Source organism: Canis lupus, chromosome 7, assembly GCF_048164855.1.
Source record: "Canis lupus baileyi chromosome 7, mCanLup2.hap1, whole genome shotgun sequence".
In the NCBI taxonomy this organism is placed as follows: Eukaryota; Metazoa; Chordata; class Mammalia; order Carnivora; family Canidae; genus Canis; species Canis lupus.
In genome coordinates, this window is record NC_132844.1 from 10,550,545 (window position 1) to 10,565,947 (window position 15,403).

The window sequence follows — 15,403 nt, forward strand, 5'->3', positions numbered from 1 at the left end:
CATGTCAACTATACTTTTATTTACAATGATATGTAGCATAAAAAGGACCTCCACAATCCCTTTCTTATTTTTCACAAAAGTAGTTCCTTTACTTTTTTCATTAGCTTACCAAGGAACAAATGTGCATTGGTAGAGATCAATAAAATCAATTAATTAGGCAGCCCTTTTAAACAACAATGGAAATAAGAGTCAGGAGCTGTGTGAATGCCTTGTCTTGGGAAGGACAATGCTCAGCACTTGCTCGTGTACTAAAAGCACAGTCACACAGGTCAGTATTATGTTTGCTGAAAGGATGAATGGTTATTTTACTGAATGGATGCTGCAGCTCTTGTGTCAGGTTTTATATACCTAATTTAATTGTTGCCAGTGGCAACAGTGGGATCCATGTCAACTACTGATGCCATTTATGCTACTGAAGCAAAGTCTGTGCCAGTGTTTCCATTAGTAATCTCTGTGTTTAAAAGGATACTGATTGAGTGAAGAAACAAATGGAAGGAGAGAAGCTTTAAGAATTCTGGAGACATGTAGATAGGGCCACTCCTGGCCACAAAGTTAAAGACTGTGCATTAATTTGTTCATTCATTCAAGAAGTATTTACTGAACATCTACTATGTCCTTGCCAGTGTGCAGTGTATACATGGTTAATAAGTCATAGTGCTAGGCTTTCATGAAGTTTAGAGTGGAACACAAATGATAGGTAGATAACAAACAAGCAGATATATAATTACTGATTGTGGTTAAGTACAATAAGGAGCATAAACAATGCTGTAAAAGATTTGAACTAAATGGTGTATACACAGAGTCAGAGAAACCCTCTCATAAGGATAGTGATGTTCAAACTAAAATTTGAAGGATAAAAAGTTGTTGCCAGGGTGGAGCAAGTTGTAGGCAGAAAGACCTGCATGTGTAAAGTTCCTAAGACTAGAAGGGGGTTTGGAGTGTCCAGAGGTAACAGCAAGTTGACTGGCTTGGCAGGGTTGATTGTTCATTTTGGTCATCATGAATTTATAGTGAAGCTAAAGCTAAAAGCTTCCAGTTTTTTTTTCTTTAGTGTCATTCAACTATACAGGTGTAGGTGTGGACAAGTTAGACAATTTGGCTCATTCAGAGTTGTGTGTGTGTGTGTGTGTGTGTGTGTGTGTATGTGTGTGTGATGATTTATAGAGAGAGAGTTGAGAGAAGTACAAAGAAGTGCAGTGGGATACTTTGTAAATCAGTCTTAGGATCTAAAATGAAGAACAGAAGACAGGAGGGATTGTATGTCCAGAGAGTAAGGAGTAGGGAAAATAAGTTGATGGTCTATAGCTAGAGAGGTAAAACAATATCCAAGGGGTGACAGTAAGAATGAGTATTTAAGACCTAGAGGAAGAGCATTTTGGTAATGAGTAATTGTGAATATGGGGGTGGGTTTAAGATAAAGACCTTCCACTTAGAGGGATAGAAGTGCTGTGGTGTCCTCAGAAGTCTGCTTATGTTGTTAGTTTTATTACTTCTAGATTTGTCTTCATCATTTTATGTGCCTGTATATTTTACTATCGATATTGGCCACTCCTCACTCCCTAATACACAGCTTCCTCTGAATCTATCTTTTCAAAGCTTAAAACCCTTTTAGAAAAAAAAATCCATTTTCATTAAAACCTACTTGCTTCTCTACTCCATTTTCTGGATCCTTTCCAGCTGATATGTTAGTTAACAAGAAAAACAAATTCAGTTAAGATTAATTTGGGATGATAGTTTAATTTGTTGTTCCAGATAACACATTTGCATTTTAGTAGAAGCTTTTAATAGCAAATAGAAAAGAGTATCTAATATAGAAATTCAAGCTAGAGAGAAAAATATTGTGGTGCGGAACTTTTTTTTTTTTTTTTGTCTTTATGTAAAAGCTTGGGGATAGTCATTTAATTTACTTATATGTGGGATTAATCTTGAAGATGACCAATGTGAGAGTCTTTTTTTTTTTTCTAAGGTATAACAGAATTGGAGACATATGACTTGCTGTAGTGTGAAGTGAACCTAGAAACTTAATCCCATTTCTAAATTTTGGAGGTAGAGAAAATAGGCCTAGAAAACAACATTAGTTGCCTCACCTAGTTAATTACTCAGCTGGATAGCTACTCAAACCCCAATCTGTACTATACTATATATACACTATAATTCTTATCTTCCAGAGACATTAAAATTGAATCTTCTCAAATAGGTAGAAGAATGTCCTGTTATAAAAGTCAAATGGAGGTCCTACAGTCTTCTAAGATACCCTGTACAATGTTTAGGAACCTTTAATAACAGGAAATTATCCATTACAATTCAGCATAGGGTAGTGGAAAGAATTCTGATTTTGAAATAAGACATGAATGTGGTTGTAGCTGTGGTAGGCAGTCTCTAAGAAGTCCCTCAACTCTACTTTGCCATATTCATGCCTTTGTGTAACCCCTTCTTGCGTATGAGCTGAACATAGTGACTTGCTTTTAATGAAGAGTATATAGCAAAAATGGAGGAATATCCTTTCTAATCTTAGGTTATAAAAAACTGTGGCTTCCATGTAGGGAACTCTGTTTGCTCTCTCTTGGATCATGTTGTCTGGGGAAAGCAACCTGCCATTTTGTGAGATAGCAGCCTGTGTGACTAGGAATCAAGATCTACCAACAACGATATGAGTGGATTTGGAAGTGGACCACTCTTCTCTCCTCCACCTCACTGGCCCCTTGTTCAGTTGAGCCTTCAAATATAATTGTTGGTCTTTGCTGGTAGTTTGGCTAAACTGCAGCTCCGTGAGATACCTTGATCCAGAGGTACCCAGACAAATTGTGACCCTTTTCCTGACCTACAGAAACTGTGGGATAATAAATGTTTATTTTAGTAGCATACTTTTGTGCTAGTCTTTGCCTTTCTGGGGCTTAATTTTTTCACCGGTGCATATTCAACAATTGAACCAAGTGATCTTTAAAGTTACGTATGTACAGATTGCTATTAGTCATCTGAATTCCTCATGTGTTAGCATAAGCCAATTCTATCTAATTGTATCTTCGATAGTGATGAAGAATAATCAGCCATAATTTTCGAGAAGTAGCCCTTCAAATATTAAAACTATAAGAAAGCTTGTAGTCTCCCTTCTAATCCAACATGTGAAATAATAGGAAACCTTTGATGTGTAAAGATTTGATTTTATCTTATTAATCTCTAATGGTAAATGTATTTATTTCTTTAAACAATAGCACTACCCTGTTAAATGCTGTATCACCTAAATCTTATTCTTTATAAAATCCTAGAAGAAAGGACACATAGATGCATTTTTGTCTATATAACTTGACAGGGGCCTGATAAAGCTTTAATTTCCAGGAAGTAAATGTCATGATTGGTTCTTATTTGTCAAAACAGTCACAAAGACTCAGACTATTTACCCTGGGTAAATTGACAGCCCTGATGATTGTATCAGAAATGTGTTTCCAGTATCCGCTTGGACAAGGCATATTGGATGTAGGGATGACTGTGTAGTCAAAAATATTTTCTCTAAACGTGCAACAGAAGTCTTTCTGCTGGGCACCTATTAGGTGGCCAATATGTTGTTATTGATTCATTGATCTGGGTTTTAGCATATGTTTTCCCAATGGAACAGAAACTACTCCGTTGGTACGCTAAAGGAATGAGGCCAATTAGCCCTCAGAGAATCCTGGACTCCATTCATTTGTGATAATTCTATAGAGCAACTCATTAAAAATAATACGAGTGCTATGCAAAACCTTCCCTGGGTATGGATCTCTGTTTCTCAATATGTTGTATTTGAATCAGAGCCCTTATTTTGCCCACATTGTGTGCTACTGCCTCTCTTGTGAAGCCAAACAAATGCGTTTGTTTGGTTTGATTTGGGATGTGTGCGTATTAGCGCGCTTACTGTGTGGCCGGGTGGATGATTTCCCGAGGAATGCATGTGGGGTCTTATACTAACTTTGCCACTGCTTTGTGTCGTTAAGCTGTAGAAGTTAGCCAGGAATGGACCCCACCTTGTAAACAAATGTTTATTCATTAATGCCAAAATGGTCTCAAAACAGATACTTGAAGCCAAAAATATGGAAGCAGCACGCACACTGTTCTTTACTTTCTGTCTTGCCAGTTGCCCTCATTTCCCATTTTTCTGACATGTATTAAAGATGCTAGAACTTAGCCACTAAGGTTCTGAATCACTTCGGTTACCCACCAGCGTGTTTCAGCCTAATCAGGGAGGGGGGTGCACCTACCCTTGTCCTTGACGGAGGCCGTGTAAAATGCTGGGCCTGTGCTGGGATAGCTGGGCCAGTGATGAGGTGACCTGCGGCTCAGGGCTCAGGCAAGACCACCAACTGCTTTCAGCCAGGTCAGTGACCAGCTGTCAGCTGGGGTTGGCCTCCTGTCAGTGCCAGCCTGGGGGAGCTTCAAAGTGCTGACCTGGAGGAGAAAGGGCAGGGCTCCTCTGGAGCTCACTCCATTTGCATTGTACAGACAGAGAGGGAGGTGACTTTGGGAGGCAGCCCTCCTCACTTAGACCTCCCACAAAGAAGCAGATGCATCGGAAGGGGTGGAAGCCTGGGGTGAGGCCGGAATTCTCCTTCTTTGTTGATTCACGGCCTGATTTTTTATGCCAGCTTTAAATGCAGAGGCTTTCCTTTATTAGGAAATGTGCTTTAGATGAGGCTTAATGCTGTATCTCGCTGGTTTTTTTTTTTTTTAAACTTGTTCTCAGGAATCCTTCAACCTGATGTTAGCTTATTTGCAAATAAGGAAATAAATAACTTAGGTTTCTTTGCAGGGCTAGAAAGTGGCTTTTAATCCTGTAATGTTTTCCTCAGTCATCACCAAGCTTAGTGAAGAGAACAGCCTTGAAAACAGAAAGCTTTGCAGTGATTCCACAGCAGTGTGTGCCGGAGAGAGTGAGAGTGAGAGAGAGAGAGAGAGAGAGAGAGAGAGAGAGAGAGTCTGAGAGCATCATAAAAACCAGGAGAGAGGCGCTCCATAAGTATGCGGGTAGTTATTTATTACAAAATAAATTATGTATTGACATGAGGAATTACACCATAATTTTCTGTTTGAGATGGTACCAAAGTAAATTGGTTTCTATCTAAAAGGTCACATGGAATGTTGGCTTTGTGTTCCTGTCATGACATTTGCCTTATTGGCATTCAGGAGCATTCCCTCTGCTTCATGCAATCACTGTCTCCTTTCACTGTGTTTACAGATAATCCAGCAACTTTGCAGGCCAAATGGTTTTCTGAATATGAGCCCACAAAGCATTGAATCAGACAGCCTCCTGCTTAGAGTTTTCAGCACAGTTCAGCCATAAGGCAAACATCAATAATTGCTTTAGAAGGAAAAGTGACAGGAAATTGTTCATAATTTGCCATCACAATAATTAAGAGTGGCTAGCACTATTGCAACCACTATTTAATTTCTCCTTCTTTAAAATTAACTCTGTTATTGTCACCACCTGCTCGGCAGTGAGACCGATTAACACTATTTGTCTGAGGGCTCCGGTTCCTAGGAGCACATCATTCACTCACCTCCATGTGGAACCAACTATGCATCTTGATCCAAGCTGTTTTACATTTACAGTGAGGACATGCGTGAGTCTTAAAAGAGTAGCCTAGTTGCTCAACTGCTGTTTAACAGGCCTCTCATGAAATATCCTGAACTGTGTATGGCTTAGAACAAATAATCAAATGCCTTACGGTCAGGGGGGGAAAAAAAAGGAAAGTAGAAAGTGTCTTAACCATTGTTCAGTGGTTTTCATGCCTGATTTGGTAGGTAAAGGTTATCAGAAAAGTCAGTTCAAGTGTGCTTAGAAACCTTAATGATACCTCTCAACTCCCTTGGCAGGCATCTCATGAAGGGGAGCAGGTTATTAGAGGCCAAAATTAGAAATCCCATCTTTGGTAAATGAACTGATTAGTGTCATCCTGTGTCTGAGCTGCCCACGGCTAGCAAGGCTAGAGTTTCTGTCCTGGGTGTCATTCTTCAAGCACCTTCTCAGGACTCCAAAGTCACAAGGCTCTCTGTACTCTTTCCCTGGCTCAGCACATCCTGCCCCTTACCTGCACTAATTTGTGTGTTGATTTCCTCTCTTTTATCGGGCATGAAGCCCTTTGAGGTCAGAGTTTTGAATGCTCACAGTCCCTATCATGTAGCATAAAATAGTTGCTGAATAAACATTTGTTGACCAACAGACTAAGAAGAGATGAATGATTGGCAGTACTCAGTAGAAGTTGGCGGAGAAAAATCTCTTCACCGTAGGTCCAGTGGGCTCTTGTTAACCGTCCCAACCCAGAAGCACCCTGGCTACTGAATAGCAAATTAGATTCTGTTAACAGAAAAAAAGAAGCTGATTACTCTTAGGTGAATTTTTGCCAAAATCTTTATTAATTCAGCATAATGTGTTGAGTGCCTAGCCTATGCCAGGCACTGTTTTAGGCACTCGAGACTTATTGATGGGCCAAACAGTTCATGTTGTGGTGGAGTTTATATTCTGGTGCAGGAAGCCAGGCAATTAATAATAACAGTAAAGAGTAAATCATGTATTATGCTGGAAGGTGACCTATGCAGTGAAAATAGTGAAGCAGGGTAAATGAGGTTGAGGTAGTAGGGGTGTTAGGCATGGGTGGGTTTCGATTTTAAATAGGTTTGGCAGAGGAAGCCTCATTGGGATGACATTTGGGAAAAACTGGAAGTTAGTGTAGGAGTTATTATGTGGCTCTTAGAAGAGGAACATTCAAGATATAGGAACTGCCTGAGCAAAAGCCCTAAGCTGGGAACATGCCTGGAGTGTTCTGTGTGGAGGACACGGAGGCAGATTAGAACAAACCACAGGGGTGTAGTAGGAGATGAGGTCAGAGAGGCAACAGAACACCTGATCAAGGGCTTGGTAGACCATTGTAAAGCCTTTGGCCTTTACTCTGAGTGACAGGGTTAATTTAATTCACTCCCTCCTTTGTACTTGGAACTCCCATTTCCCATTTGTACTTATATCTATTTCAGCAAGTAACACATCATGTTAAACTGTTTGTGTCTTTTTCCCTTGCTAGACTCTCAGGTTCTAAATGCATTTTTAAAATCTCATTCTTCTCTGTATCTGGACCAGAAGAATGAATGCACATTATAAACGCTCCATTATTGTTTGTTGAATTGAATTATGACAACACACAAGTCACAGGAGTGGGGATTGCACAATAGTATAAAAGATCACAGATAGTTTCTGGGGCAAAAGAGTTGGTGTAAGAATGCATCATACACTTCTCAGCTATCGGCTAGTGTTTTTCTGCTCAAGACTTCTGTTCTTTTTTCCTTGTGTGCAGTTTTCTCACCACCGTCTCATGGCGGCTTCCAAAGAATCAGCTGCACTGCTGAAGCTGATAGTATCTTTCTCTCTAGGGAAACTTTGGTGGTTAAGCTACTGGCCTCATGAACAAGGGCTCTGGAGCTCAACCTCAGATGCACATTGGAATCCCTGAGGAGCCTTTATAAAGTGTGGTGCCTCATCACAGAGCAGTTGTACCAGTTCTGAGGGTGGGGTTCAGACATAGGTATATTTTAAAAGCTCCCAGGTGATCCTGATGTCCAGCCAGAGGTGAGATCTATTGTATTGATCTGGAACTGTTCCAAGACTTTCAGAAGTGGCCCATGTTCTTTAGGAACATTAGAGCTACAACAAAGGGAATATAAAAATTTGATCAATTCCCCAAACCCATCAATTCTTTGTAGTGGCATGGCTCTTGCATCATGGTGGCAGCTCCAGGGTGTGTTATTACATCTACATGTTTGTACAGGTGCAGATGTGGTGGTGAGAGGGGAGAGCTTTGAAGGTTGTCTGTTCTCTAGGATAGGAGCCAGTTCCTGGCTCTTCTCTTAGAAGAACACATATCTGGTCTGTCAAGGTGTACTTGCATTCTGGGAAGCAGTGGTGCTGGCTACATATCCTCATGGACAAATGAAAGAACCTTGTACCCCAACCTGGCTCTCATCACAGGTGAGTACTGTTCCACCATGGCTTACCACAGTCTAGTCTACAGGTTGTGAAAGCATGCTTATCACCTCCAACTTAGGCAACCTATGCATTATCCAATCACCCTGGGCTTGGGTGTCAAATGCTGGCTACTCAGGGGTAGCTGATCCTTAGTAGCCTGTGTGAGCACTGACGGTGCTTACTACACACCATGGTTATGTATACATTTCCTTTCCACAGAGTGTTTAGGCTGGACTTTTGACATACAGGGAAAGATCCTGCCTTCTGAATATACTTATCTTCCCGACTATTCTCAGTACCAGAACAGGGCCATGCACCATCAGGCTGTGTGAATGTGTGATGAATTTCATTCTTTAATATCTTCATGTTTGCCTTTTAGTATGTGTCACTAAATATTCTTGAAGTATCTACCAGGTACTGTCCTACATTTGGGGAGCACAGGGTAGGTAGGTATGGTATTCTTCTTTCAGCTCACATTCTAGACAAGGAAATGGACATAGAAATACAAGATCAGAACTTAATACCGGAGCTCAACAGACATGGAAAATGATAGGAAGTAGAGGGTGGGTCTTATAAGCTATGGGTGCTATGAAAGGTGAGGATTTGGGAAAATGCATTAGGGTTCAGAGAGCGAATATGTTTCTAAAGTAGAGGGAGTGGAGAGGATGGTGGTGGAGGTGAGGTTGGAGGCATAGACTGGGATCAGATTGTAAAACATTTTTATGCCAAGGTATTTTGGACTTGATTCTGAAAAGGCAAGGTCATACAAACGAAAAAAAGATAGAAATATACTTCACCTTTGTAATCTGAAAAATATGATTAAATTCTGACTCTGCTACTTATTAGTTATATAATATTGTGCTAACGATTAGAAATAGTTTATTCTCTATTTATTCATCTATAAACCTTATAATACCTACCTCGCAGGCTTAGTTTGAGGGCTAAATGAGATAATGTTCAGGAAAATTAAGGGCAGCCATATGGTAGATTCTAGAGCTGTGGCATCTAACTACTCAATTAAAATTAAGTAAAATAAACAGATTATTTTTGAGATGCACCAGCCACTGTCAAGTGTTCAATGCCATATGTGGCTAGTGGCTATCGTATTGGAAAACACTGATGTAGGACATTTGCATGATTGCAGAACATTATGTTGGACAGTGCTACTCTATAGAGATTTCCATTGCCTTTCTGGAAGCATCAGGCTTCTAACTGATATAGTTGATGTGTTGATAGTATGTGATGTTATGGAAGTATCAGGTTCCTAACTGATGTGTTGATAGTATGTGGTATTGTGTTCTAAAGAAGTTTTTCTTTAAAATAAAGCTTGGAAGTGTGCTCAGATCAAGATTGGATTTCTCTCTGAGAGGCCAGTCAGAAGCTCACACACAAACCTGTGCTAACATGCAGCTGCTGCCCCCAGATCTCTCTTGCACTCCTTCTGCCCACCCTGCCTCTAGGCTTGGATTTATACTTAGTTCTCTTGGAAATGGCCACAGTGACAAGCAAACTGCTCTGGAGCTGAGGCACAAGTTTCCCTGGGGACTTATTTCGGGACCTAAACAGCATTCTCTATGGGATTGCCTTTAGGAGCGACTCATGCCATTTCAAATAACAGCTTAATTCATCCTGTTCCCTTAGTAAGGTTTTGTAGCCCAGAACATCAGGGATGATGGCCATTTCTGGTGACAGGTAGACACTTGCACTGAACTCTCAATTCACTTCAACTTAAGCCACTTGCCCAGAAAGAGTGTATTAACTTCCAGCTTCTACTTTGGTTTTGCTCAGGGAATGAGCCAAAGTTATAAGCACAGGTTCTTTTCCCACATGGAACAGTTATTTTCAGGATTAAAAAAATTTGGAGGGGATCCCTGGGTGGCGCAGCGGTTTGGCGCCTGCCTTTGGCCCAGGGCGTGATCCTGGAGACCCGGGATCGAATCCCACGTCAGGCTCCCGGTGCATGGAGCCTGCTTCTCCCTCTGCCTATGTCTCTGCCTCTCTCTCTCTCTGTGACTATCATAAATAAATTAAAAAAAATTAAAAAAAAAATTTGGAGGGACCATTGAGAGAATGGAATGTAAATTAAAAAAAATTAGTTAAAGCTTTCCTTAATCACCTTGGGAAAAACAGGTTCTTGCTGACAATTGTATCGTGGTGCTATATTATCACATAATTTATTTTGTACGCATAATTGACTTTTACTTGAGAAGCAAGAAAGCCCATGTGGAAATGTTAAAAAGGAGTCAAGTGAGAGACCAGCTAGGAGAAATTAAATCCATCAGTGTGTAAATGTAATAAGGTGAAAGGAATTTGGCATTTATTGAGGGGTATATGCAAATGCAGTGAGTTGCTGGAAGGGATATTCTCTGGGGCCTGCAATGACTCCGGGAATTTTGAAGAATTGGCAGAGGTTCAGCTGGTCGTGAAAGGTGGTTGGGATTATGGTGAGAAGTGGGGAGGGATTTCAGACAGGGAAGGTGTGTGAAGTTGTAGAGATGGAAATGCAACAACTGTCTTCTTTAGTGGTAAGTGACCAGACCGTTCTGACCAAATACACATGTATTATATGGATGAGAAAGAACTGAAAAGTAAGGGTAGCGACGTCAAAGCAAGAATTTGAATAATAAAGCAATAATTAGGTAAGTTTTCTTACTGCACTTTTTTGAGTCAGTCAACGAGCTAAAACATTTTCAACATATGTTATTTAATTAGACTTTGTAACAGTTCAATGAGGTGGGTATTATTACTCCCATTTTACAGATGAGGCAACACATACTTAGGTTAAGTAGTCTCCCCAAGGGGTTAGGAGACAGTCCTCCATGCATCTTTTGCATCTCTGTACATCTTTGGAGCATGGCTGCTGGCTGCCTCTGTTCTGGACTAACTTTTCATGGATATTTGCATAGCTAACAGCTTTGAAAGATAGAGCCAGTATCTCCTTCTGGAGCAGGGAGCAGGTTTATTTATTGTCTGGTGCAATAAAAACAATGTCTCCCTCTGGGGCGAAGGTTGAGCAAGTTTACTGCCCATTTTACTTTTTTATTTTATTTTATTTTATTTTATTTTATTTTATTTTATTTTATTTTATTTTATTTTATTTTAATTTCTGCCCATTCTAAAAGACTTGGGTTCTCCGAACTAAGGGTTCCTTTCCTGGAATGCCATGTGTAAGAGTCACTTGATCCTTTCACATTGCCCTGTGGGAACTGAGACTACGAGGTGGAATGAGTGGTGACATTTTTGGCTACGGAGTACTATTTCTCTCAGTAGTTTCTTTTTAATTACATTTATTTGTTTTTAATTATATTTACATTTATTATTTATTTGATTTTCTTGTCTCTGACCCAGGAATTTGAAACTGTGGCAGACTAAATTGTTAGCATACAAGTAGGGTAAATTCTCAGAGTATTCACGGGTGTTGACCTGAATATCTGGTAAATAGTGAAATGAAACTTAGAAGTCAACCAACTCAGGGGTGCCTGGGTATCTCAGTCAGTTAAGCATCCGACTCTTGATTTTGGCTCAGGTCATGATCTATCCAGCATTGGGCTCTGTGCTCAGAGGGGGGTCTGCTTGAGATTCTCTTTCCCTCTCCCTCTGTACCTACCCTCTGTACAGGTGTGTGCGCGCTCTCTCTCTCTCTCTCAAATAAATAAACAAACAAATAAATAAATCTTGTTTTCAAAAAAAGAAATCAGCCAACTCTTAGGTTGTAAGGGCTTGTGCTAGAGTGGTTTGAAAGGAGGAAATAGATGCACAAAGCAGAAAGGAAGAAACAAGATTGGTGAGAATATTTTGAGATGGGGTATGGGGCCAGAGGTAGTCAGAAAGTATAAAAGGTCAAAGAGATATTAAAATTCTAAGCTTGATCAGATGAAGGCAAACAGTTAATAAAGTGAGGAGGAACTTTATTATTGGAGGAAGAAGGGCGGTTGTTTTCTGCTTTTAGAGTTTTACTTCTCTGAAGTTAAGAGCTGGATACTGAAAAATTCTCTGCACAGGATCTAGCAGAGGCAGCTTGCAAAAACCCTAACAACTAGACCTCCCTTCTTCTCACCTTATTTCAATTTTGGTAGTTAGAGCTACTGAGAGAATCTGGGAGGTAGCTGATTACTGATGGCATCTCTGTGGGTGAGGGTGTGGGGTGGGAGGAAGGGGAGCAAGTTGCTGGGGCAATGGCCCAGTTATTTCTGAGGCCATTTCAGATATTCTCATGCTGGCTGCAGGCTGTGTCTCTTAGAGTAAAGCTTGGCTTCTAAGCACTACTGTTTGGCAAAACACCATTGCAGTTGTGCTAGGTGACTGCTTTTGCCCTCTTACTCTTTTCTTAGATGAACTTTTTAATAAAAGCTCAAAATGTCATCTACTGCTCCTGCAGTGTCATTTATGGTGGCAAAAATTCAGATATTTTCTTCCTTTGTTGCCTATATAATAATTTTTCAAAGAAGCAATGACAAACAGAATAAAAGAAAGGCAAATAAACGCCACCTCTTTATATATTATTATCTCCTGACCCCTCTGTCTTCACTAATCGTTCAGAAAATCGTATCAGGTTGTCTTTTTAAAATAAGAAGAATGGGATCCCTGGGTGGCGCAGCGGTTTGGCGCCTGCCTTTGGCCCAGGGTGCGATCCTGGAGACCCGGGATCGAATCCCACATCGGGCTCCCGGTGCATGGAGCCTGCTTCTCCCTCTGCCTGTGTCTCTGCCTCTCTCTCTCTCTGTGACTATCATGAATAAATAAATAAAATCTTTAAAAAAAATAAAATAAGAAGAAATCCTTCTAGAAGAATCCAAGTTGGTAGAAACTGAGCAGCACAGTTGCAAGGCTTAGTGTATTGTATTCATTTTGGGAAAATAAAATTGCCCAGTGTTTCCTATTTCTGAATCAGTTGTCAGTGTTTGCTGAACTTTATCTACTGCTCCACATTCCCTTAGTGAGTGGCAAATTATGCAATGACACGATTATGTTGCTCTCCTTCCCAGGAAGTCCATGGAGACAACACTTCATGTCTCTCTGTCTGGAGCCCAAGTGTCTTGGGAACAGAGTAGTACCATTCCGTGGTAAAAAAGATTTTAATCTTTAAAAAAGGTGGCATGATCTTTATTAGATGATGTTAGGAGTTGTAGATTAGTCAGCCATAAATGTACTGTGTAGGCATGAACCATTTCTTTTTCTTTCTTTCTTTCTCTCTCTCTTTTTTTTTTTTTGTATGTATAATTTTTAACATCTTCTGTATCTATGGATAACAGGTTCTCAGGTGAAGTGCTGAGTATGTCACTGAAAGCCCAGTAGAGTTAAGTGTGCAAAGTCAGTCTGAACATATGCTGTAATGGATTTGACCTCGTAGAGCACTACAAAGAGAAATTGCAGATAACCATCTGAACTGACTTCTGAAGCTTGTAGTTCTGACTCCCAAGATACAGAGAGAAAAGTGAGACCAAACAGATTAGAACGAACAACTCAGAGATAGCAGGATGTAATTGAGCCTGATTCTAAAAGTAAATAAAGCTACATTAAAAATGATTTATTCTCTAACACTTTTAAAAATATTCTTTCTTTGTTTCCCAAGAATGTATGTGAAGTACAATAAATAGTTTGCTGTACACAATCTATTTTTTTTGATCACACTGATGCCTGGTAAAGTGAATATTTGATCAATATATAAACATCTATCTATCTATCATCTATCTATCTATCTATCTATCTATCTATCTATCTATCTATCTAAAATAAGAAATCACTGGAACCTTAGACTATAAGCAGGTGACAGTTCCATACAGGTAACTTAATCTTATCCACTACCCAGGGAAAAAGTAGCTTTAACAACAGTGATTTAGGGGATCCCTGGGTGGCTCAGTGGTTTAGCGCCTGCCTTTGGCCCAGGGCGTAATCCTGGAGTCCCAGGATTGAGTCCCACATCAGGCTCCCTACATGGAGCCTGCTTCTCCCTCTGCCTGTGTTTCTGCCTCTCTCTCTCTGTATCTCATGAATAGATAAATAAAATCTTAAAAAAAAACAAAAACAAAAAAAACAAGCAGTGATTTAGGCTAGGACTTGAATGCTTAGTAATTTACAGTTGGGCATCTCAGCAATAACTTAAACATAAGGTATTTAGGGGCATAAAATTGCAGATATATGAAATATTATAGCAAACAAAATTTTTTTGCCATTTTTGTCACAAACACACCATTGATAGCATATACACTTCTTTTACTATGGAGATCAGTTTGTTTGCGGTCTGTTTCATGTAATATAATTAGCAACTAGTATTTGTTATGCTACTACCTGGGCTTAAGGTTAAAACATGTGGCCATGAGACATCCCTAGCTGTGTGGCTCACCTGGAGTTCAGATCTGTGATGTTGATATTCTGTTACCTAGACCCATAAAGAATATGCTCTGATCAGCTAGGCCATAGGGATTTTGCAAAGGTCCTCAAATATATAAACACAGACATACACCCAGAAGCTTCCATATTTGGATTGTTATTCAAACTGTGCTAGAAAATGGAATCTAGAAATCATATGAACAATATGATTTCAGATTTTGCTATTTTTACATATTGTTTACAAGCATAAACACATTCTTTTTTTTTTAAAAGATTTTATTTATTTATTCATGAGAGACACACAGAGAGAGGCAGAGACACAGGGAGAGGGAGAAGCAGGCTCCCTATGGGAGGGCCTTATGTGGGACTCGATCCCAGAACCCTGGGATCATGCCCTGAGCCGAAGGCAGATGCTCAACTGCTGAGCCACACGGGTGTCCCACAAGCATAAACACATTCTATATAATAAGGAACAATGGGAATATCAGGACAAAAGTTTCAGGGACCACTGAGTTGTGCCAAACAAGGCAGAGATATATTAATTATATTGATTGAACTTCAGGTGACAGTGGCCTTTGACTTTTTTTCTTTCATTTAGAATTGTTTTCTTTTTTTAGTAGTGGAATAGCTAGGTTTCCATGTGAAACAATTTGGGAACATTTGCTACCTACAGCAATGTTGCAGCAACACATTCTTATAAGTGTCAAATGATATGCTAGTGATTATGGCTCCTATGCTGAACAGTTATTTCTAAACAATGCTTGCAAAATACTCTACTGTGTAATTCGTTGGTGTAGTTACAAACCTGCTGATGGCACCCTTCAGAAAAATGTTTCTTTACAATTAACTCCCATGGTGATGATGGGAGCAAGATGACTTCTAAGTTTTCTTTCTTGTATTGTGCTCCTCTTTTCTGCGTCTTGGGTTTTTCCCTCCTGTTTTGAGTCTCAGAGCAGTATAAATATAAGATCATGTCCAAAGTATGAGAGCTATCATGAGACACAGTAGCATATATGCAAAATGTTGAGCCTTAAGCCATCAGGTTTGCATTTTGATTCATAAATAATGTAGTGCCAGAGTGCTGAGCAT

The 15,403-nt window shown here is 39.9% G+C and overlaps 1 long non-coding RNA gene across 17 annotated transcripts in view; it reads left to right on the forward strand.

Annotated features, from left to right (window-relative positions):
- LOC140636580 (uncharacterized) overlaps positions 1–15,403 on the forward strand; it is a 456,565-nt gene that overhangs the window by 153,069 nt on the left and 288,093 nt on the right. Inside the window, exon 5 of one of the 17 annotated variants that reach the window (XR_012033791.1) lies at positions 7,896–7,988. The exons of the other annotated variants lie outside the window; for them this stretch is intronic. This is a non-coding gene — a long non-coding RNA (uncharacterized lncRNA). Of the gene's footprint in view, positions 1–7,895; positions 7,989–15,403 lie in introns of those variants that run through there. 17 annotated transcript variants of the gene reach the window in all.